The 23,816-nt window shown below is 41.6% G+C and overlaps 1 protein-coding gene across 4 annotated transcripts in view; it reads left to right on the top strand.

Annotated features, from left to right (window-relative positions):
- Positions 1–4,076: 4,076 nt before the first annotated feature.
- LOC108678172 (talin-2) overlaps positions 4,077–23,816 on the top strand; it is a 70,476-nt gene continuing 50,736 nt past the window's right edge. For 3 of the 4 annotated variants that reach the window (XM_018166524.2, XM_018166525.2, XM_018166523.2), the window contains exon 1: positions 4,079–4,236. The gene's annotated coding sequence lies outside the window, so the exon portion shown is untranslated. Of the gene's footprint in view, positions 4,237–23,816 lie in introns of all 4 variants that reach the window. The other variant, XM_018166526.2, reaches the window with a different exon arrangement.

Here is a 23,816-nt window from a genome sequence, read left to right as displayed (position 1 = left end):
GCTGCGCTGGTGTGCTGCAAGCGTCACAACGAGGCTCTTCACAGCCATCAGGCTTTGCTCTGCCTCATGTTCCTGCCACTTTTGCTGCTGCTGCTGCTGCTGCTGCTCCCTAACTGTCGGAGTGCTACTGCTGCCACTGCTGCTCCCAACTGGCCGAGTGCTGCTGCTGCTGCTCCTAACTGGCGGAGTGCTGCTGCTGCTGCTGCTCCTAACTGGCCGAGTGCTGCTGCTGCTGCTGCTCCCAACTGGCCGAGTGCTGCCGCTGCTGCTCCCAACTGGCCGAGTGCTGCTGCTGCTGCTGCTCCCAACTGGCCGAGTGCTGCCGCTGCTGCTCCCAACTGGCCGAGTGCTGCTGCTGCTGCTCCTAACTGGCGGAGTGCTGCTGCTCCCAACCGGCGGAGTGCTGCTGCTCCCAACTGGCGGAGTGCTGCTGCTGCTCCTAACTGGCGGAGTGTTGCTGCTTTTCCCAACTGGCCGAGTGCTGCTGTTCTTTAACTGGCAGTTGCTCGCGCTCTTGACGCTTCCATCAACCCGCTCGTGGCATTACAACTGCTGCTCGTGGTGTCATCCCAGCTGTTCGTGTTGCTTTCCATCAGAATTATTTCAACCTTCAAATATTGTACTATTCTAGAGACTGCTGCCTGTCGTTTAATCGCCCCTCCATCTACTTATTGCCTCTATATACCTGCAACCTTGTCAGAGAGCTCTGGCAAAACGCCCGAACTCTACGCATCCCATTTAGCAATAGACTTGGCTGCTGTTAGCCGATAAAATTAGCCATTTTTGTGTTATTCCAATAACGTGACAACATCATAGCTACGGTATATAAAATTTCAGCAAATCCAACGGCCACCAAACGCTCTTGTTTTCCTCGTTGATATTCATGTTATTCGTGTTTGCGCTGCCTACCTCATACTTAGTCTTTTGATGTTATGCTTGCCCTGGATGAGGAAATGCGTGTGTTTGCCTTCTCGTCTTGGCTTCATTTGCGTGTCATTGAGGGACTTGATAAGCGACTAACCATTGGTTCGGAGACCGCCTGTGAATACTTGTCACTTCTTGGCATGCCTTACGCTCAGTATATTCTGTGTCGAAAACCTTTACTATAAAGTTACTTACCATACTCCTGGTTGCAAATTCTGCACTACTTGTATAACCACAGTCATTTCAATCCAAGATTATCCTGTGGGTAATTTTGGTTAGCACGGCATCGAATATTTTAAATTTGTCATCTTAGATGTTCAAGTTCATAACCCGAGGTCTGATGTTGCAGGCGAATAGGATTCAACGTTATTGAATTCCATCTGAAATTCTCTATGTCTACCGGGCTTTGGGTTTCGAAATGACAGGAAATATCTTCGTCCTAATTTTCGATTTGATTATTCTTACTTTTGATGGAGTTGTTTGCGACACGGTTTATAGCTTGTCTTGTCCTTAGTATGTGTTTAGGACGTATCAGTCCCGGGCCACGACGGATTGCCGCCTCTTCTCTATGATAATTATCGTTTCTCACTTTATTATTGAACGAATGTTACTGCGATAAGGTAGTGGTGAACTTTTGCCGCCTGGATAGTGCCGATTATTGTTCAGATTATCAAATCATTGTATTATTTGCTTCAATTTAACCCTTTGTGTACAGATAAATTAACCGCTTGCTAAGCACTACAACGCTTTTTTTGCATTTCATACGCTTCAGAAGGGCCAAATTTGTTGATTGTTCCCTTCCGTTAGTGACTCGTTAATATGAGTCAGTGCAAGAATGATGAGCAATGCTGTCCAAAGTTATGAGAGTAAAACACGAGTCTGCGCTCGTAGCCAAATGCAGGAGAGCGTCTGACGGATTGATTAGAATGACGTCACCGAGGGCTGTGCCGCGTCTGCGCCGTAGTTGCGACTTGTGGGTACTGGGTAGCCTGCTGAGCAGTGTGCGGTCAGACGTGGTAGGGGTGTGTCGTGTCTCCTCCTCCTTGCCTGATACCAAGGACGAATACTCAAAACTGGGTTCGGCTTAACATCGCGCAATACTTTTCGGAATTCATTTGAAAACATTATTTAATGTATTAAATAGCCTGTTGTTTGCGTTCTTTGACCCGTTGCATATTTTTGTTTTGTTTATGACGAAGTAGGCGATTCTTGAGGCGACAGCAAGAGCTTTGATAGCATGCCTCAGCGAGGTGTTTTTTCACCATCTCCATTTAGAGGCGGGGAATTAATAGCAAGCTTGGTAACCTCATTTGGCCATACTCGGCTCCTTGAAGCTTGTCACACAGCTATGACGTCTCTCTAATAAGGATGTGCAAGTGTTAAGCCTGTTCTGACCCTGCAATATGTCGCAAAATTTATGTACTTCAGAATTTGCTGAAAGACTGATTATGTCCTGCTGCCTCTGCTTACAATTTCAGTACATTAATTCGAATCGGGAATTAGTTTCATTGTTCTTGTTTTCCGCTAAGCAAATGAAAGTAGTCAGGAATATTTAAGTTAAAACGGGGCCATCCAATACCGGTATGGTGACTTTTTCATTTCTTGGCCTTTATCACCTTCTTGCGCTCGGTGTTGGTCATTTCCTGCGTCGTGCTGACACGGCTTTTATAATCACTAGAAAGTGATGCATCTCTCCAGGTTTAGTGGTTAAAATTTTAACCATTACGTAAACTAACCTTTATCGAAGTGTCAACTTCCTGTTCACCTGCTGGTGCTGCGTTTTGGATAACGAATAATATCAGTGTCAGATACTTTAACTTCAGATTATCTTCATTGTCAGTTGATTCAAGATCAATTACAATAAGCTAAATAATAATCCATTTCCGTTTCATTAAAGGAAATGAGTCATCTTGCTCATAGAAAGCTCTCGAAGCCTGGGCTGTTATTTTTGATTCATATCTACTCTCAAAATGACTAACTTTAGAATGTTTATTTGTGCAACTGCTCTACTCCCACCGAAAAGCTTGCATAGTTGCACACGTTGTGGCATTAACACTTGATGGTATATGATTTCTTCAACTAAATATGTATTGCAATGTTTCACCAAGCAATGTATTTGTAGTACTCAACAATATATTTATGCTTATTAAAGCAATTTATAACCGATATTTGCTAAATTGCGTTACGCCACATTGCTGGTAAAGTAAGACGCGACTGCCATGCGTACGTCACACGTGTCGAGGGCGCGAGTCATGGACCGCTTCTTGGAAGGGAGTAGCGCTGCTGGAATACTCCTATGACGTCACTCACTTACATCCTGCACTTAGCGCCAGCACTGCGTTACGCAATCCAGCGCATGCAGCGAATGAATTTACGTGCTACAAGAATACAGCGTGTGCACTGAATGAGCGTACTGAATTCTGGAGTCTAGCGCATGCATTGAATGATCGTACCGTACTGGATTCTGGAGTCAAGCGCATGCATTGAATGATCGTACTGGATTCTGGAGTCTAGCGCAGGCATTGAATGATCGGACTGGATTCTGGAGTCTAGCGCAGGCATTGAATGATCGTACTGGATTCTGGAGTCTAGCGCATGCATTGAATGATCGTACTGGATTCTGGAGTCTAGCGCAGGCATTGAATGATCGGACTGGATTGTGGAATCTGGCGCATGCATTGGATGATTTTACACGATACACGAATCTATCGCAGTCATCTCACGGAACTGTTTCTACGAGTCGGTTGTATCTATAACTTTTTTTAAATTTGACTTCGTTGATCTGTTTTCGTTTCTTGCCTAGAGTTGATTATGTGTTTGTCCTCTCACCGCTTGACTTGCGGCAATCCTGTGGTTTGCTGTAACCATCATTGATCGTGAACAAATCAATTGAGCTTGGAAGCTTCGTGGAGATCACGCTTGGGAGCTGTTGTTCACACGCGTGGTACAAAGTTGTTTTTATTTCGTTACTTTTTCTGGAGGCTTTACTGTCTAAGCCAGACTCCAATGATATAAATCGTGAAGGATATTAGGTTTTTACTGAAAAGTAGTATAATAATAACACAGTTCTTGTCGTGAACACATTTTGGTGGCTTTTAAGACATTTGTGTTGTTTACGTGTTCTGTTTAATATTTGTATGCAGTTTAATCCTAATTTCTGTGATGCGTTGTGATGCAGAGCAAAGTGTTGGTGCTTAATATGGAGTGACTCTAGTGACGTGTAAGGCTGTAGAGTTCATCTCATAATACTGCTATCCATCCTCGAGCGCCCACCGCCCCAGTATCCGGGAAAGCCAGCCTATCTACACACCGGTGAGTAATTTGGAACTAGTACATAGTTTATTTGTGAGTAACATGGAACTTATGCATTGTTTTTGTGAGTACCGGTAACTTAAACCGAATGCGAATATAACACGGTTATAATACTTCAACTGTTTAATGTTCTGTGCGAATGTAACACATTATATTATAGCTGCCTTATATTCCCTACAAATATAACAGTATAGTATTTTAATATAACAATTATATATAACGATTATTTATATTCTACTAACCCATGTTCCGTCTTTTAAACGTAAATATTTTATTTAACTGAAGAAGTTGTCTGGTACTTCAATGAGCAGAGCCAAAGGAAACTAATCGTATATATATTTTTTATTTTCTGAAAATATGCTATTGCTATGATTTGATTTGTCGAGGAATTGTATTCCAAAACGTGAGTTCTTACATGTACGTCTAAGAGAAATTTTCACAAGACTGAATTTCCGACAATAATAAAGCATTAAGATGGTCTGAGTTGGTCAATAAAAAGAATTTCAATAGAGTTTTTTTTTTTTTTTTTGCTAGTTGTTTCAGTGAACATTTAGCCGTAATGATGGGAGTAGGCAAATGTACATGTGGCGTATGGCTGCGTGAGTGACCGGAGTGTATTTATGGGAGTGTGAGTGAGCTGTGTACGTGTAGACATAAGGATATAATACGAGGCCTGCAGCCACATATCCTGCAAAGTTCCAACACAATTTCATTATTAAATGCTGCTTTTAACTTGAAAATTAATGTTGTTACATCCGAAACATCGTTTATGTATTATTATTTCTTGCTTAACCTGCCTTTTGATCTACCTACGTCTTCTAAAGTATTGTTCGACTCCTTGAAAATTGTAATGCATTCTCCGGTCATTAATCGTACGCATATATAAGGTACCTACCTATGTATTGTATATATAAAGATATACAAGTGTGCTATGTACATGTGTATATCTGAGGTGTATGAGTGCCCTGTGTACCGCGTAACTGCAGTGTCAGGTGGCAGTGCTGGCGTGTCCGGTGCCACGGTCGGTATCACATCGCACCCCGACACTCCAATTCCCAATGCGCTCTCCCGTGTTGTCACATCCAACGCTTATAACCGAGTAAATTTACCCCATACTTTTGGTATAATCTAAAATACAGTAGTGCCTCCTACAGGGAATCAATTTCTAAGCTGTTTTGTACGGTCATTTATCTAACGTTTTTACAGAATTAATAAATTTTACAGAACTTTATCAGTTAGTCATTACGTCGATTTCCTGGTTGACTTTTGTTGGCCGCAATGTCGTGCAGTTGGCTGCAATTATGCAGCGGATTTATAACTGAGATCAAGTGTTGCAGTTGGTGCTGGAGCGCTCAAGCACTAACGCTAACTACACTAGCATTAGTGTGTGGTGCATCGCTGTGGTAGTGTGTGGTGCTCCGCTGTGGCAGTGTGTGGTGCTCCGCTGTGGCAGTGTGTTCACTTCGTCTCTTTTGAGATGCTAACGCTGCTTCCTTCGAGCCAGCTTCAGCGGGCTGGACATCTGAGACCTTCCGCCCCTTGTGGGTGATGAATAATTGAGATCTTCCACCTTTATGGTGATGTTCATGTTGACTTTCGGTGCGAGATAGCTTAATAGCTGAAGCGCTAGTAAACATTTGGACACTAAACTAACTAAACTAACATTGTGTTGAGAGGTACATCATGTGAGGCTGTGCTTGTGCTGTGTTGGGAGTGGCGTGCTATCATGTGAAGCTGCCTGCAGTATGAGAAGCTGCGCATGTGATGTAGTATTAGATGTATGGTACTCTTCATCATGTGAAGCTGCCTGCACGTCATGTGAGGCTGTGTATGTACGACATGCATCTCGAGTGCTGCTCTCACAAGACGTACCGACCTCACGTACGCCCGTCTGCTCCCTCTTGTTTTGACTTGTGTCCTTTGAAGGATCTGGCTGTCCCAGCACTCAATTACACTTCGAAATTCTTTTCGACTCGCTTGAAAAAGACGATTAAATAACATGCGCGTTGTGAATTAGGTGTTAATAACATGCAGTGTGAATTAAGATGCAAATCATTCGATTCTACATTTTCCCATATGTTAACATGGTGCCTAACTGTCGCGAGTTAGCAGCTTCACCATTTTCCGGAAGCGCTTCAGAATTTTCGAACACATTTTTTAATATGTCACACTTGGTGGCTGTTTCTTTTTTTCAACAACCTCTGTTGAAAAGAAAAGGCAAAAATTTGAAATTTTATCAAGATCCTGTATGGTTAAATTATGGCCTCTGATTTGTTGACGTTGAGTAGCCATCCATCAAGTATTAACTCGTCATGTCAATTCACTCCGATTTCACAGAGGGTGCAGACCGTTCGTGCGATTGTGTGGCATTCGTCTGCTAAATGAAAATGGATCAAGCCATGCCAGGTTAGAACCTATACTTATTGCTTAATCCGTGCTTAATCGCGTGAACTCATTTGAAGAAAGCATGAACTCGTTCTAAATAAGACACGGAATCTTATAATTTTTAATTTGTAGGTTTTATTACTAAAGCTCAAAGTAAATTGCACCAATTTCTGTTAAGTGCAATTTTCTGGTTATTATTTAACTATAATATGGTTGTGTAATTATCTTATAATTCACGAATTTCTGCTATACCCACCGCATGCAGCAAATACTAATTAAGCTTTAGACAATTTTGTTAGTCTATGAAATGCGCAAACTGCAGGACGATGAATATGTGTTGAATGCACCTGCGTATTTCAAAGAACATGGCATCGACCTATCCATTACTTAATATACCAAGGACCCTGAATGTGGTCTAAATGTGTTCAAATCCGCAGACGCATCAGAAAGAAGATGCAAGCCAGGACTGCGTTGGCTAGGGCGTGGCTGTTCCGTTTGGTCTGATAACCCCAGCACATCGGAAGTGGAGGGTGAAGGCGGGGAAAGGGGATTCGCATAACGGGGAGTGCGAGCCGTGTGCACTCCACAGCTTTGCCTGGCGATATCGGACGCTGCTATTGCCAAACTTCTTCATTCTCAGCAGCAATACAGAGATTTATTTTAGGAACCAGTCCATTTTAATTTCCTGATCTACTTCAAGGTTTCATTCAATATCTTATGTATGTTAATGCTGGCATCTATGATGCTTTCTGGTTTTCTAATTGGACTCGAAGGGTAGGTCAACGAAGAAGTATCTTGTTTGCTACTAAGACTCTGTCTTGATTGAAGTAAATGATTTTACAATAAATTAAAGCCGTTTGCAATTTTTCGGTTACCAATTGGAAGACGCGACTGAACTTTAAATTCCTATATTCAAGGTGGCAAGAGTGTTTCTAATCTTGCTCAGGAATACATTGTGTTTCTGCTTGCCTTCATAATTGCTGAAGATTGCAGCGAGCTACTTTTTTCATTTAAGAAATCAATTTTTTCTTATTTTCTTAATTTCGCACCCTAACGCGTATGGAATCGTTTCAATGTTTTCGGTTGCTGGCAATTATTCTCGGTTAGGAATAATTATCGTTAAAAAACCGAAAGCTAGGAACACTGTCGCTGTTGTCGGTATATTTGATCTCTGTGGGAAAGCTGGAAACGTGCACAGACTGCGAGCAGAGCGTCTCTGCGATAACCTTACACTGCGACTGTCGATTAGTCTTACATGACGGCAGAAGATCGTACACATATTCTGTTGTTTACTTTACACTTATTCTAGTGTATTTTATCTTAATACAAGCTTTTTTTGCACTTATTTTAGTGTATGCTGTCGTAATACAAGCTTATTCTATTACAATTGTGCTGTGTTTATTTTGCAGAATGTTCAGGTTTAAGAGAATGGTCTGTCAGCGTTCGTTAACTGCATTGCAGTTCTTTTTCGTGTTAAGTGCTGTTTTATTTGAATTTCACCAGTTTTAAAATCGATCGATACTCGAATTCGTCATGTTTGATTTGATTCAACAATCGATTTAATTTTCAGTGAATCTGGTCGAAAATTCTGTTATTATTTGCGTGATAGTTCTAGGGCTGCCGTTTTGTTGAATCGTTTTGTTGTTGAAGTATTTTAAAAATAAAGCCTTCCTTTGAATATACATTTTTGTGAATCATATAGTTTTGAAAAAGTCACTTAGATTTACGTTAAATTCAAATTCTACTCATCTTGAACTCCTGGCATCGGTGACGGTAGATGTACAGCAGCCGGAGCTTGTTGGGAGTGCCTTCCTCTGACACAACGTCTTGATGAATGCCACATCACGCGCCTCACTTCGCCTGTGCTTCACGCAACAATCTACACTATTATTCTCGAGTTGATTCAATGTCGGAATTTTAGGCCATGTTATGTAGGTTACTAAAAGTTATCTGGGTAATCTTGATCGTGGGTCACTTAGACTCCTCACGTGACGTAACCCACATGTTTGAAATCCTGAGCTGAATGAGCTTATGTCACGAGTTCCGGGCTCACGAATTTTCTCGGGCTGAGTTTCACTACAAATATCTGACTAGCATTTACGATTTGTTCGGTGATCAAGCCTTGACGTGGTGGTAGACTCACATGATTATATTAGTAAGTGGGGAGATTTTGATTCTCTAACCATTGTTTCCTGTTCTATTTAGCTCATTGCGCTTGACTGATCTTCCGTAGGGCGTATAATTGATTTTGAACGAGCAAGATTTCAAAAACTCGTGAACATGCAGGACAAATTATAGTAGGTATATTTGTCCAACTAGTGACACTTTCTACACGTAGCACGGACACGCCCTTTCTCCCGGCCAAACTGGGTCAGGATGACCCAAACAAAGGCTAAAAGTGCATCACTATTTGGACAGTATCACTCATTTCTCTGAGTGAGGGGCTTGATGTTTGTCATCACGCTGCCTGGTCTTGTGCTGTATGAAGGTATGATTCGCGTGCTAAATGCCACGTTCACTTGAGTTACTGCTTTTACCTACACAATTTCTGGGCTTCTCAACACTGAAGGTTCACACATTATTTACTGTTTTTTTTTATTGTGATAATTTTTTTCAGGGTCCCGTTTTTTCGTTGTTCCTACGATTGCTCACTTTGGTTATATTTCTTTGTTTTTTTTTCTGTATGAAGATCGCGTTTTGCAGTTTTTATATGAACCACGCCTTTTAATGTAACTATTCTTTCGATAATTTTTTCGTCGGGGTTAACTCTCTCTGTACAACCACTACAGACTTTATCGAAATCCTATAACTACTGCATTAAAATCACTGCCGAACATTATGGAAAAGACCACTTTGTCTATGTCCTAGGCAGAAGCAGCAGTACCATACCCCAGTATGTGAAGCATGCCCGCATAGTGCGGGTAATATACGGGTTGCCCTCCGAGCCCTCGTGTTGGGCGACGGCTTTCTTTTCCGCCCACGCTTCTACTTGACGCAGGGTAGATGAACTCCTGCTCTACCAGCTGGGCCAAATCACGCGCAGATGGTAGATAAAGTTGAGTGCACCAGCTGAGGTGAACCAATTGCCAGCTAAGGTAAATACTACGACGGGAAGCCAACATGCACGATTTTTCGGCTTAAGGCCGTCAGAAAGCCTCGTTCATCCTGCACCATTAGGTGTTCTATTTAATCTATGTCCTTAGCATGCATATTACTTTTTTTGGTACAGTGAATAGTATTTTTGACGAACGAAGATGATTAATTAGATAATTACTTGACCCAAACGTTTTTCGCCTCTGTTATATATTTAGTGACAGAAATGATTGGCAGCGCTGTAGTGTTAGACAGGCACTACCAAATCGTGCCCTCGTCATGATGTATGTCAGATCTTTACGAGCGTTTTTGTTGATTTTCTTTGCCAGGACCTGGTCTTATGGGAGGTATACGGTTCCGACTCGTGTAAAGAAACCCCGCAGCATCCTGAAATAGCAGCAGCTGTTCCTCTGCTCTGCTCACAGTAAACAATTTCCTTCCGTCCTCTAAGAACACAAAACCTTCCTTCTCGCGGCGCTTTTTTCTCCCCGGCCATCGTCTTCTTTCAACAGATTTGGCGTGACGTCACAGTCAGCCTAGGACAGCTTACTTTTCGGTCAGAGTCCCTGCTACCGGGTAGCATTTCATGTCGATTTATTATGTTTGCGGGTTAATTTATGTTAAAATTGTGTAGGTAGTTTGTGTAAAATTCAACGTTTAATATAGTATTTCATTATTTGATTTCCACATCGCTCGTCATTCTTCTGATATATTCGTGTATTTTCTGATTCGTATTTGGCCTTGATTCTCGTCAATGGTTAATTGAGTGCGATGCTATCAAGGATTTGATCGCGAATGATAAATCGTCTTGTGTCACGTCGCTGAAGATTGTACTGTGAGCAGTCCTCGTCCTAATGACGCTCCTGGGACCATGAGACTTGTCTTCGTCATAGCATACATCGGAGCTTTAAAGTGCGCCTGAAACCCAGCCATCACTGATTAGTGTATGCCTCAACACAAACAAGTTCTTAGTTAAATTATTCACACTACACGCATGAAGAAAGTCAATGAATGAAATTTTTCATAGAGGAATGAACTTTTTTTCGCATGTGAATAACGAATATTTCACGTAACATAAAAGCTTCTATAAGCATTGATGTGTGGACGTGGCTGTGTCAGCCATGCTTACCATATCTTGATCTTTGTTCGTAGTCCAATTCGCTCTCTTCGTATGCCTGTCTTAGTCATGACCGAGCCACATGGAGGTGTCGTGACCACAATTGTAATACCGGTATACTTGATTATAATTTCCTGATTCATACAATATACTATATAGTGGAATTTCGAATTAATATTGTGCTACCATGCACTTTTATTGTATTAGTATAAATCGATTGTAGAAATATTTTGTGTGTATACTTTTCATAAAATGTGGTGGTATGTGAAGCTTTAAATTCACTCGATTTTTCATAATTAATTATTTATAATTTCATATCAGAAATAATCGGCTAAAATTGTGATGTGTTGTAACGTTGAATTATGCAAGGGAATCCTGTATCCGACATGGCCATTGAAACGAGTATGCTTGTGAATAGGCGATCTGTTGCGCTACTGAGGGATGCTCCGTGCTGAGCTGCTGTGTTACTGTTTGCTGCTGTAGGTTTTTTATACTACTTTAGTGTATGGCTGTATGGATGCATACGCCGTGGATGTATACCTACACACATAATGTGTAGGCGGTGTGTGGGTGTAAGCTGTTGTCGATAGCCTCGTATGCTGCACTACTTCATGGCTGTGTGCATGTATACGCACACATAATGTGTTACTGGCGTGTGAGTGTATGCTGCTGTCAGATAGTACACTACCTCATGACTGTGTGCATGTATACGCACACATAATGTGTTACTGGCGTGTGAGTGTATGCTGCTGTCAGATACTACACTACCTTATGGCTGTGTGCATGTATACGCACACATAATGTGTAGCTGGCGTGTGAGTGTATGCTGCTGTCAGATAGTACACTACCTCATGACTGTGTGCATGTATACTCACACATGATGTGTAGCTGGGGTGTGAGCGTGGCCGTGTAAAGCCTCTATTTCTGGCACGGAGCTCCTGGCAGAGGCTACACGGTGCGCGCCCTCTGCTCTCTGCTGATCCTCGTCGGCTGTTTCAACAGCGCCACCTTAATTCAACAGCGCCACCTTAATTCAACAGCGCCACCTTAATTCAACAGCGCCACCTTAATTCCATCTTCACATCAGAACAGTTTTTTGTGTGTGCAGGAATTTCTACGAACCTAAACTGCTGTGTTGATTACGCCACTGATGTGTGATAGTCCACCTTGCTGCTGCTCTATCCATGCTTACCACTTGTGTCTGCTCTCGTCCTGTGCTGCCAGTGTATAGGCTGTTCTCTCTCGGTTGTCCGTAAATATATGAATATCTTATGTCTAATCGGATTTTTCGCGCACCTGAGTTGTTTGTGTGTTAACATTACGTTTAGGTTATATTGTACGTATATCACAATAGAATCTGAAACTGTGCCGTTGTGCTTCACATGATGGGCTTGATTTAAATAATGGCAATAATCATCAGCGTATGTGTTGTAATCCCTGAACGTGAAATCACGAGCACTGAATTGTTTGAACGCAAATCAGTCTATTTACACCAGCACATGCAGCATTGCTTGCGAACGTCTGCACATGTTTGCGGACATTTTCGGATTATCGAAAACATTGGCACCATGCAGGAGGGACTCCCGTTCAGTCTGCCAGAGCTTCCTAACACACGACGAAGTTCCCATCACTAGACTACTATAGTTCTCAAACGTTTTTCAATCTTTTCTTGCAATTTGAGAACCTGAACTGCAATTATTTTGTGGCTTACGGCTGCGGTTTCCCCAAGTTTTAGGGGGAACTTCAGAAGGAATATAAGTACTCAAGAAATTGTTCAAGTTTGAGCAACGAAATTTATCCATTCAACAACGGCCGCTCGAGTTTTCTTAAAAGGTATGCGGTCCACAGACGACGCCTATACTACACTCAATTCTAGAAGAATTCGTATGTTTTCTACTAACCATCAGAACGCTGGAAAACCTTCGCGACAAAAAGTCGAAATCAGAACAACTTGATAAGGCACTCGCGAATGTCTGTTTCGTCCTTAATGTGCAAAATTGTAAGGGTATTATTGTTGAGTTATTTTGTGGATGGATTAGTTTGTGTACAGTAATTTAAATTGCCAACACAATTTAAATTTAAAGTTGAATTAAATTGTGTTTTAGAAATATTCAACGTGTTTCGCGGCTGCCAAAGGGATGACCACTAAAATGACAGAAATGGCTCTTGGATCTGTACCCTTTTCTTGTCTATTGATTCGAGAATGTTCTAAAAAACTATCCGATAAACATGACACATTTAAATCCTTAGTGTAAAGTAGCGCAATGCAGGGACAAAAGTTTTTTCCAGATTAACGTTAGAAGGGAACGTCCTGGCAATTCTGGTTTAGAGTGATCATTTATTGTCTACGACAATTTGGGGCTTGCCGACACGTTCTAATTCTCCACTGAAAGGCGATATTTACGCTTAAAGTGCAACCAAGATATAATAGTCGGCTGTTTTGAGTAGATTAGTCGCCTCGAGAGGGAGTCTTGACCGTGCTGCAGGTTACTCCCTATATACGACGCCCACGTTGTTAGCCATGCATGTCTCTGTCAAGTTTGTGGTCGCCTACTTGTGCTAACCTGAGCATGTGCACGGCTTGATTGCATCTTCTTACTAAAAACGGACAAATTGTTTTTTCTGTACTAACTCAACTTTCCTTAGGTTGAACGTTTTCATTCTACTTTCATTCTACTTGTACGTCTAAAAAGCAAGTAATGGTATATATGCTCATTATTGCGTTGACCTTCAAAATATCAGATTCTGTTTAGCCAGGATCGGAAAATAATTGATTTTATTCATGAAACTTCCTGGATTTGTTTGCGCTAAAAGCTAGCTTGTTTATGTTGACGGGCCTGCAATGTTGTTACCGAGAGCCGGTAAAGCCACTACCCACACTCGGCTGCTCTGCGCGTACGACGCCCTCAGCTCTCTCTACATGTGCTCTTGTTGGAACTTTATTGCAGTGTTGAGGGAGTAGCGAAATTATTCTGTAATGCCTATTTCATACCCTAACATTGAGCTGATTTTAAAGATTTTAAGTTGTCATCATTAGGTAATTCGATTTGTTACCATCTTTCTCTGTTTTTTTCACATCTTTGAGCCCTACCCAGCTAGCAATGTCAGGTTTGAATACTTCGTGACGTTGAAACAACGTTGAATATTAGTCCAGAATGAAAAATGAATCAACGTCATTTTCCAACGTCGTACTTTTCGACGTTGTTTCAACGTCGAAATCATGTTGAATTCTAACGTTCAAATCGCACTTATAAAAGGTTTTATCAGGTTAACATGTTCTACGACGAATGTCACAGTATTCACGCGATTTCAATGTCAAAACGCACAACGTTGAAAAAATGACGTTGGTTTTAATCTGGATTAATACTCAATTTTATTTCAACGTCGCGAAGTTCGTTGTTTCAACGTTGATTCAACCTGACATTGCCTGCTGGGTATACGTTCTTCGATAGAACTGGAGGACTTCTGTTAAATTCTTAGCGAACAATGCTTCCTGATAGCGGAACTCGACCGTGTTTTGTTAGCAAGAAAGTCTCGGGTTCTTATCCTTAGAGTATCCATTTAGTTTAGCTGGTCTAGTCCAAAGAGCCGTATCTTGCTTCATTGCAACTGATAAGTCAACCCTTGGTCATGTAGCAGCTCTCACCGTCCCGAACGCGTTGCTGAGCAGCATTGTGCTGTCATCTCAAGACACACCCCTTCACACAAGACTTTCTTTTGTCGATTTCACTTCCCTTTTTTGTTGTTTATTCGTGATTTTTCTAAATTTAGGCAAATAAAAATGAAATCTAGGGGAATTAGCACAGTCTTGTAACACTATCACATAGCAGAGCATTCTTTGAAGGACTCCTAAACAAAACATTTACAGGAAAAGCTCTGTATAGTGACTGTGGTGGTACACAACCCTGTTGGTATCGTTGCTGCTGCTCTTGTTGTAGAAGAACACAAAAGCTCTTCTATTGGCCAGAGGATGGACGGCAGTGACGAGCTCTATCTCTGCCATCGGCACAATTGTCCGCCACTGTCGCAATTTGGACGAGTCGAGGCTGTGCACATGTTTACGTGGTAGACGCGGGACGCTTGGTCGCGCGAGTCAGATTGTTCTTCGTATTGAGTCCATCTTCAGTTTAAGGAATTAAGTTATTTTAAATCGTTTTGGTTTCGTTTTATCCGAAGCTCGAAGTGAATTCATCACTATGATTTTGGGCTGCTGTTGCTGTCAATTGTTTTCATAATTAATATGTCCTTTCGTCGCTCTAAACTAAGTACCTTCAATACGTAGTTTGAAATAACTTGTGTCTCGACATGGACACGAACCTCTCCTTGAACCCATAAAGCGTCAGCATAGTTTATTGCCCTACACCTTGCATCTGCCAGGCTGCCCCCTAATGCATAGTGACAGCAGTGAGTGCATTAAGGTTGAATGCCTGCCCCCTGTACCCTATGCCCCCATGCCCCCTCACTATCGCGTTACCTCCGTCCGTGGGAGTCCAGGCGTCGCCTTATATGGTCTGGTCGCGCCACCACCTGCCAAACAGCCTCCATGTACGGCCCACGCGCTCCCCTCAGCTGGTGCTGCTACTCCAGCTCCCCTCAGCTGGTGCTGCTACTCCAGCTCCCCTCAGCTGGTGATGCTACTCCTGCTCCCCTCAGCTGGTGCTGCTACTCCAGCCCCCCTCAGCTGGTTCTGCTACTCCAGCTCCCCTCAGCTGGTATTGGCTGGTATGGTACCTGCTGGTAGTGGCAGGTACGCAGGCATCGTATCTGATGGTAGTGGCAGGTACGCAGGCATCGAACCTGAAGTTGTTCTCCGTGTTGTGCAGGTAGCACTTTACATTGTTTCGTCACTGTTACACTGTCGCTTCGCAACTCCGAGATTCTCTACAATATGTTGAATGCCTTTAGTTAAAATCGCTTACCCATACCCATTGCGTTATTTTATACCGTGAATACTGTTCAGTGTACAATCCCAAATTTTACATGTTACTTCACTCAAAACTAAACTGTAATAAACATCGCGTGCCCTACGAATGTTTCAGTTCAATTGTTTACAATTATGAAATTTCGTTTCCGAGCGCTTGTTTTATTTATCATCGCCATCCTTATGAACGTGTGCGCGCGCAGGTATGTCGCTCCCTGTAGGGGCGCCCGAGTTTTGTGTGGGTTGGCGGTGGCTGTAGGAGGCACGCGAAGACTATTGAGGGGGCGAACGCGTTCTGGATGTGGGTGAGACTGAGCTGCCACGTCGTGTTGCGAGCGATGGACGTGTAAAAACTTCCCGTGTGGGAGTGACTACTACCAGAGGCTGCACAGCCTAAAATTGCTGCATTAGACGAGCTCTGTGCAGCGTTCATTCGGTGCACATTGCCAGAGCAGAGGCCCTTTTTTGCTCAATTTAGTCAACACTGGGAATGCATTTTTATCGAAATTATTCTGTACTATTAATATATGCGTAAAATATTTCAAGGAAAATTGTTGATTTGTGTAATTTACTCACGACGAAAGTTCTTTTTGATAAAGTTTCAGTTCATGATTACTCAATGCAAAACTTTTGTCGTGTTCATGACATTTAATAATGTAGTGATCTCCTGATCTGATGAACTGTAATCCCAGAATGTTTCGTTCACACTTGACCGTGAACACGAAAAACCCGTTCGGACAGCTCGAAACTCCTGTGGATTTTTATATGATTTTAGTTTCTTGGATATGATGGAACTTATATAAGTTTTTAAATTAATCAACTCAGGCTTTGTGGACATTGTGGAACCTGCTTAGCTGCAGGATAGAAGTACCACAACACACATACTACAACAGAGGTATCACAACTAAGAGATACTACAACAGAAGGCACAGACATACTAGTGATGATACTACATTACTACAATAAAAAGACACTACAACAGAGGTATCACAACTCAGAGATACTACAACATAAGTCACAGACATACTACATTGCTACAATAAAGAGATGCTACAAGAGAGGTCAGAGAGGTACTACAAGCAGGCCAGGTACGCAGGCTCGGGGCTCGTATACTACTCGACGCGTGGCCGTGACCTACTGTCGTACCCAGCTGGCTCACAGATGGTCTATCTAAAGTCCTCTTGTGTGCACAGATGGTGCATTTTTCTTGCCAAAAATGGCATATCATCACAATTTTGGCTCTTGAAAACAATTTCGTTACATGAACAGACAAAATTCCTCGTCAGCCCGTGTGACGTGAACAATTTAGTTAAACACCTGTAAAAAATAATCTTTATTAACTGACGCGGCTTCTCGCTGGTGGAGGTCATTACCTTCAAATTTCTGCGGAAATATTTGAGGTTGCTAGACAGACCACATATAGTTCCATTTATATACCAGATTAAATTAGTTCGACTGGGGGAAAAGCTTTTTTTTTATCCAGAATTCTGCGTTCCTGCAATGCTATATTTTGTCTGCATCATCATTTCTATGTTTCTGGTGACCAGTCCGTTCACGCACGCGCGCGTTCCAATTTATGTGGACTCGCAGTCTGTCATCACATGACTGTGCGTGGGACTTGGGTGTGTTCTTATTATTGTTTGTTATTGATACTGAAATTTGGTCGCGTTAATTTCAGCATTGAGTTGGAGCGCGGTCACAAACAATGTTACTCTCGCAGCCTTGTGGTGCAACACTCTCACTGACCACTCCTGTCGACCGAGCCCTATATTATTATATATAATAATAATGTGAAATAATAAACTCTTTATTAGTTGTATGATTAGGTTACCTTAATCAAAATTAACCAAGAGCTTAAAAGCCTATACTTGTGTTTCTTTGCTTTAATTCACAGATCAGGAGGTTTGATTCAGATGCTCCTTGGTATTTATTGCCTCCTGGTAATTATTTTGGAGGTTTGGTGCGTGTTTTTCGCTCACATTTTATTAGTTATTTTATTTCTGTTGCATTTTTAGGCTAGGCCTCAAATGTCTGCGTTTTTTAGTCTAATTTCATGTGGATTGGAAATTGTACCATGAAGCAGTATTAAAGCTTCTACAATTCGAGTATTGATCATTATTTGTGTTTGAATTAGTGACCAAAAGTGACGTTACGGTGAAGACTGTTTGGTCAGTTTGGTTTGAACTTCGGTGCATTTGTCAGGTGCACTCAGAAAAGCGATTTGGTCATATTGTCCAAATAATGAGTCACTCTTACCCACAGCACGAGCTGAGAGCGAACATGGCACTGACGCACCTTTTATCGGGCCAAACCGGGTCGAATGACCCACACAGGGTAAAAAAATTACATGGCTATTTGGACAAAGTCTCACTCATTTGACTGCGTGTGTGCACCACATCGGGTGTGGTGATGCCAGCCTCGTTAGCATAGTCCTGTAAGAACCTCTCAAGTAGGCCCAGTTGTTTGGTGTAGTCCGGCCTGAGGAAATTGGAATCTTGTTCTTTTGTTTGTTTATGAAGGCGCTGCGTCACTGTGGTTTCCGGTGTGCCAGTTCAGCTGCGATGTCCATCCTCTCCTCAGATGGGATGTATTGTTAGGGTTTCGAATAAGATACATTTTTAATTCTGGCATGCTTTTGGAGTGAGCCCACAGCAGTATTATAAGGCTTTTCGCCGTCACAGACACATTAAAATAATATAATTAACCCCAGACCATTGCTAGCGTGACCCGATATTTGGGACAATTGCGATTTCAGAAAAATTATCTATAGCGTTCCCTCTACGTCTCGTGTGTATCAATGAATAATGTAAATAAGAAAAGTTAGAATAGGGTGATTGCGAACTTGTGTTTGGTCATAATTTCCAATAGACAAATCTTAAGACCTTAAACCCGTAAGTCAAATCACTTGACTTACGGATTTCATGTGCAATTCTGGAAGAAGTCATTAGCTTCACTTGACTTAGGTGCAGTTACATTGTTTTTATGCGCAGTTTGGAGGCCATGGGCAGACTATAGATATAAGGACGGGCAAAGCATTACCTCAGCGCGTATTTATGAGCGCGTGATGTAATGTCCAGGGCTGCTCGCGCTCGCGTCCCCGCGGCGCCTGACCCTTGCAGCGTGGCCGAATTCATCAATTCTTATAAGAATCTACTACGTTCGCTTCACTATTCATCATGATTTCTTGGCTGTGTTATCTTAGTTACAGTTCTCGTGCGATCCCCGCGGCAATAATATTAGATATTAAATAATTTTCCCGACTAAGGTTCTTCACCGTTTAACCGTTTTTCGACGATATCCACTCGTAATTAACATTGCTTTAACGTCATACGCTGGAAGGTTAAGTTTGGAGGTGCGTCATGTTGTGCATGCTTGACGCGTCGTTTGCTCTGTCTTCGAGAGTTAGGAGTTTACTTGGCTGACTGCTGTTTTCGAAAGGATTTTTATATTCGGTTTACTTGGAAGCTTCAATTCCATGAACATTATTTGAATATTGAATCATTATTGCACTGTTCGTTTATCAATGTCTGATAGGTTGAATTTTTTTGTCATTTTATCGAGTTGATGTGTAAATATTATTTCACTGTTCACAATTAATACCTATATAAAAAGTATCAATACCAATAGTTTCCATGTGCTTGGCGTATCAATCATCCACACACGCACCGAAATGACTGGATATTCGAAATATTAAGGATTGCTATATAGCCGGCGACGCGCGTGCTGTATGGGATCGCACATCGATGTAACTTACGCTGTGGCAGCAAGGCCGCCGTCCGTTATTTCATCATCGTCACTGCTGCCTTGCCATGAGATTTGGTTTCCTGCGAGTACCTTCGTCAGGGACACGATGTTGTCTGCCTCGTCACTGCTTCATCGTCATAGGGTTTGGTTTCCGGCGTGTATCTTCGTCATGGCCACGATGCTGTCTCTCATCGTCCCGCAACATCCCTAGATTTTCAGTGTAATTTTCGCGAGGATATTTTAGTGTTGAAACATCAGCCCTGCATGTGATAAAAATTATCGGAATTCGAAAAACTCGTTTATTTGATGTTTGCATGTTAAAGTCTAAGGATGACCATTGAAAGGCGTGTATTTTAACTGATTTTTGACATTGTCAACTGGCCACTATCGTTTCATAAATCATTGAAGCAACCAGTTGATCAACTTCTGATGCGATGTAAATTCCTGCCCAACGTTTCTGTCTGGATCATAGCACTGATTACAATTAGCATTTTCATATATAGCACCGATTAAGGTAAACGTTTTCTTAGCCTTGAACACGAATAACGTTTTCGAAGCGCCTAATAAGAATAAAGTTTTGTTGCGCTGACTACGAATAACGTTTTCGAAGCGCCGAATAAGAATAACTTTTTTGTAGCGCTGTCCACGAATAACGTTTTCGAAGCGCCGAATAAGAATAACGTTTTTGCAGCACTGACCACGAATATTATTCAGCGCCCACGTTGGATTATCTGTCCGAGGAGACGTTGCGATCATTCCAGTTTAGGTTTGTGTGGACACCGTAGCACAGATACCAGACCAAGCCTCATTAGGAGTCAGCGAGACGAGCCTGGCGTGTTTCGCGATAAGGCATTTAAGGTCGTATATCCCACAGCTAATTCATTAGAGTAAAAAGTGACGGTAACGACCGCTACAACCATGTCAGGTGTGTGGTCTCGAAGCGCTTTCTTGACCAAAAATTCTAAGCATATACGTTGTCATTTTTCAATTGAGATTTTGTGTTCTTAGTTACATTGTCCCAATATGTCGTATGTCTGCTTCTTTCTTTTATTATATCATATCAGTCTGAGATCATACTACCAAGCTTATGATTAACTGATTTTTTTTTGACTAATTTTAATGTTTGACTGGCACTGTTCGACTCAAACATTTAACTTGTAGGAGCCATGCCGAGTTTCTTGTGTTTGCTCGTCGGAAGGCAAAGATTCCCTAGAATGTGGTACTGTCGAGCCGAGGAGTTGACCGCAGATCTGACGGCCCGGACCGTTGGTGGCGGGCCCTGCGTAGCTGGCGTAGACCGGTCCTGGCACTTGCACTCAGAAAAGTTGTCCAAAAAGCCTCGTATTGTCCAATAAGTGATAAATTTTATTATAACCTGCATGAGTAGAGAGCAGGCGTAACACTTACGCTCTTTTGCCGGACTAAACTGGGTCATGATGACTGGTGCAAATGTAAAAAATGCATCGCTATTTGGACAAAGCTTCACTCGTTTTTCTGAGTGTGAGGTCCACATCTATTGTCTCACTACCGACATGTAGCCTGGCTCGCTGCGTGACCTTCAGATAAAGACTTGTATATGTATGGTGGCTTGGCAGAAGCCTTTCAGGAGATCTAGTCCTTTGAATTAATTAATGAACCTCGTGTCACTCTGCCTCAATTTAACAGTGTAAATATGCTTTGAGGGGAACTGTTTACTTTTAAAATTTAAGTACTATCCTCTATTTTCCCAGTAGCCATTAAATTTTTTTTTGCGCACGTTTAAGGGTCATGATTCTTGTATGTTTTTTCTTAATATGTTGTTCTGTCAGTTGAGGTTGAAGTTCCTAGAAGGGAAAGGGCTAATTTTCCTATTTCTAGAAGCCCATGTACGTTTTATCATGTACGAAGCATCAAATTTCTATCGAATCGTGTTGAGCGAAATCTTGAGTGCCTTCGTACTCGGGCTATGCTGGTTGACCACGCATGCTTGTGCATGAGAGGAGCTTGTCTTCTGAGAAATCCTCGACTCGATCACTTCCTCTAACATCCTAATCAAAACATCGATGGATGCGTTTGACGTTTTGGGCTCCAGCTTTTTGTGAAATATGTAGCTGAACTATATTTCTGCTTTCTATTTTTGAATAATTATTTACTTTGTTTTACACAAAATTTCGAACGTATTTGCTGTTAAATATTGTTTTATATTGTGGCTCTGATTTTAATAGCACGTTAGCTACTTTTCAAAGGCGATTAAAAAATGCAATATTAGGCGATTTTCAATTCCTCAACATTTGCGCAAACGGTATGTCTGTAATTGTGACATTTGCGTACTACGATGTAAAAACCACAAGCTTGGTGCATTTCCTCATCCTTTCAATCCCGTACGATATGAATAGCTTATGAGTATATAATGATCGTGCCCTTGACTTTTGGGGTAGCTTGCGTAAATTGTGATTGTGGGGCAGGTAAATTATGGTCAATTACACTTGAATTCAAGTGTCCTACTGTAGCATTGATTATACTTATATTATATTATTAGTTTAATATAAAATAATTCTTCTAGTCTTCTAGACTCGTGTTTGATTCATTTGAAAGGCAAAAATATTAATGATGCTTATTATATCATAAAATTTAATGAAGCTGACTGTTTTTTTTTACATGATTATGCGTGTTTTCTGATTACATCCTCTCCTCAGGATATAATCAGAATATTATATTTAATCAGTATGTAATCAGAATATAATTAAATATCAAATATAGCTCGGTATTTTTATGCTTTTTTATTCTTCTTTTCTATTTATTCTTTATTCTCAGCTAGCATTTCTTTGGATCATTCAAACTTTTTTGAACTCTGTTGCGGTAATGTACGTATGAAATTTAATTCTGCATATCCGCTCTATTTATGGCCTTCTGCAAGTGGCTGCCAGACGAACTATATTATACTTTGTACAATCTTAGTATATTTTATTGTAATATACTTTTTATATTATTCGGGCGGATATCTGGCAGTTGTACTGGCAACGGCCTAGCCTGTTGTGGAGGCTTCCTGGAACCGCTTGTTGCGGTCCTGTAGGCTCGGGTGTGATTAGCTGAACTTTGCATGGTGACGGACCATCACGATTTTGATGGTCCATACATGTTTTTCTCACCCGGGACCGGAATATCAAAAATAATTTCGAGTTTGTAACTCAGTCTCCCTATTACTGACGGCTTTTCAAGGTAAACCAATCACAGACTAAGAATCGGCCACTACGTGTACTTAGCCGCCGTTACATGTGTTTAAGCGAGTTTTGATACCACGTCTCCTGATGATCGAAATCGTAGTTATCTTTATCGCTAGATGATATCGTTATCGCTTACAGTTATAATCGCTTACTTATTTTTATCGCTATTTTATCGCTTACAGTTCGATATTGCCGAATACCAGGGTATGTTGAACACATATATAAACTCCTGTCTCTGCTAATCATTAACTGATTATTTTGTTGAAGAACCTTGACGTGGAATAAAACTGGAAAGAAGAAGCATCGATTGAAACTGCACCCGGGGTAAAGGGAAGGTTGGGGGGACGGTGATTGTCATTTGTTTGCATCCGTGTACTGGGTTCCGTGTTGACTTGGTTTTGTGTTGATGTTGATCGCAAGCAGCCTTCAGTTCGAGCTTTGCGTTCTCCTACTGGTTTCCCTAAGCACGTTTTTCGAACCTTGTTATGTTCTCTGTAGAATAAATTTTTTTGCGAAGACCTGAAACAGTTTGGTTATCACGTGCCTGCATCGTTAAATACTCTGAGGAATTTTTTGTGTACACATAAGAAGCTGATTGCACGCACGCCATTTTGCTGTGTGCGTAACATGGAAGCTTTATACACTTCGTGATGGTGATCAGATTGGTTACATGCAACGGTGTACTGAGTACTCCGTCATTGCAGGTTTTTGCTCTGAATTGACGAGGTTTTGTCGCGCTCTGCTGCGCAAGTTGATGTTGAACTTCCTGACCAGACTGCCACCGGATTCCTTATCTGCAAACGTTTGCATTTCGGAATTAGTAATGTATTTCAAACTTAACTAATTCCTTCCTTTTAATTTTATGTACTAAGCCATTATCGACAGTCATATTATGAACGTGAACGTACTGTTCTTAAGGAGCTTTTATGCATGGTATGGAATTTAAGGGGCATGCGAAGATGCTCCAGAAAGGTCGTGAGTATGTGAGAAATTTGAAATATTGGTCGTCCATTTTGCCCCCGCCCGCTACATTACGAGCAATAGACTTGCTACAAAATTCTCCGTTGTCAAGCGCAAGGCAAGAATGAACATTTTAAATAGAAGACTAAATATCTAC

This window comes from Hyalella azteca, unplaced genomic scaffold (genome assembly GCF_000764305.2).
Source record: "Hyalella azteca isolate HAZT.00-mixed unplaced genomic scaffold, Hazt_2.0.2 contig2554, whole genome shotgun sequence".
In the NCBI taxonomy this organism is placed as follows: Eukaryota; Metazoa; Arthropoda; class Malacostraca; order Amphipoda; family Hyalellidae; genus Hyalella; species Hyalella azteca.
The sequence above is the reverse complement of the archived record's forward strand: the minus strand, read 5'-3'. Positions and strand labels throughout refer to the sequence as shown.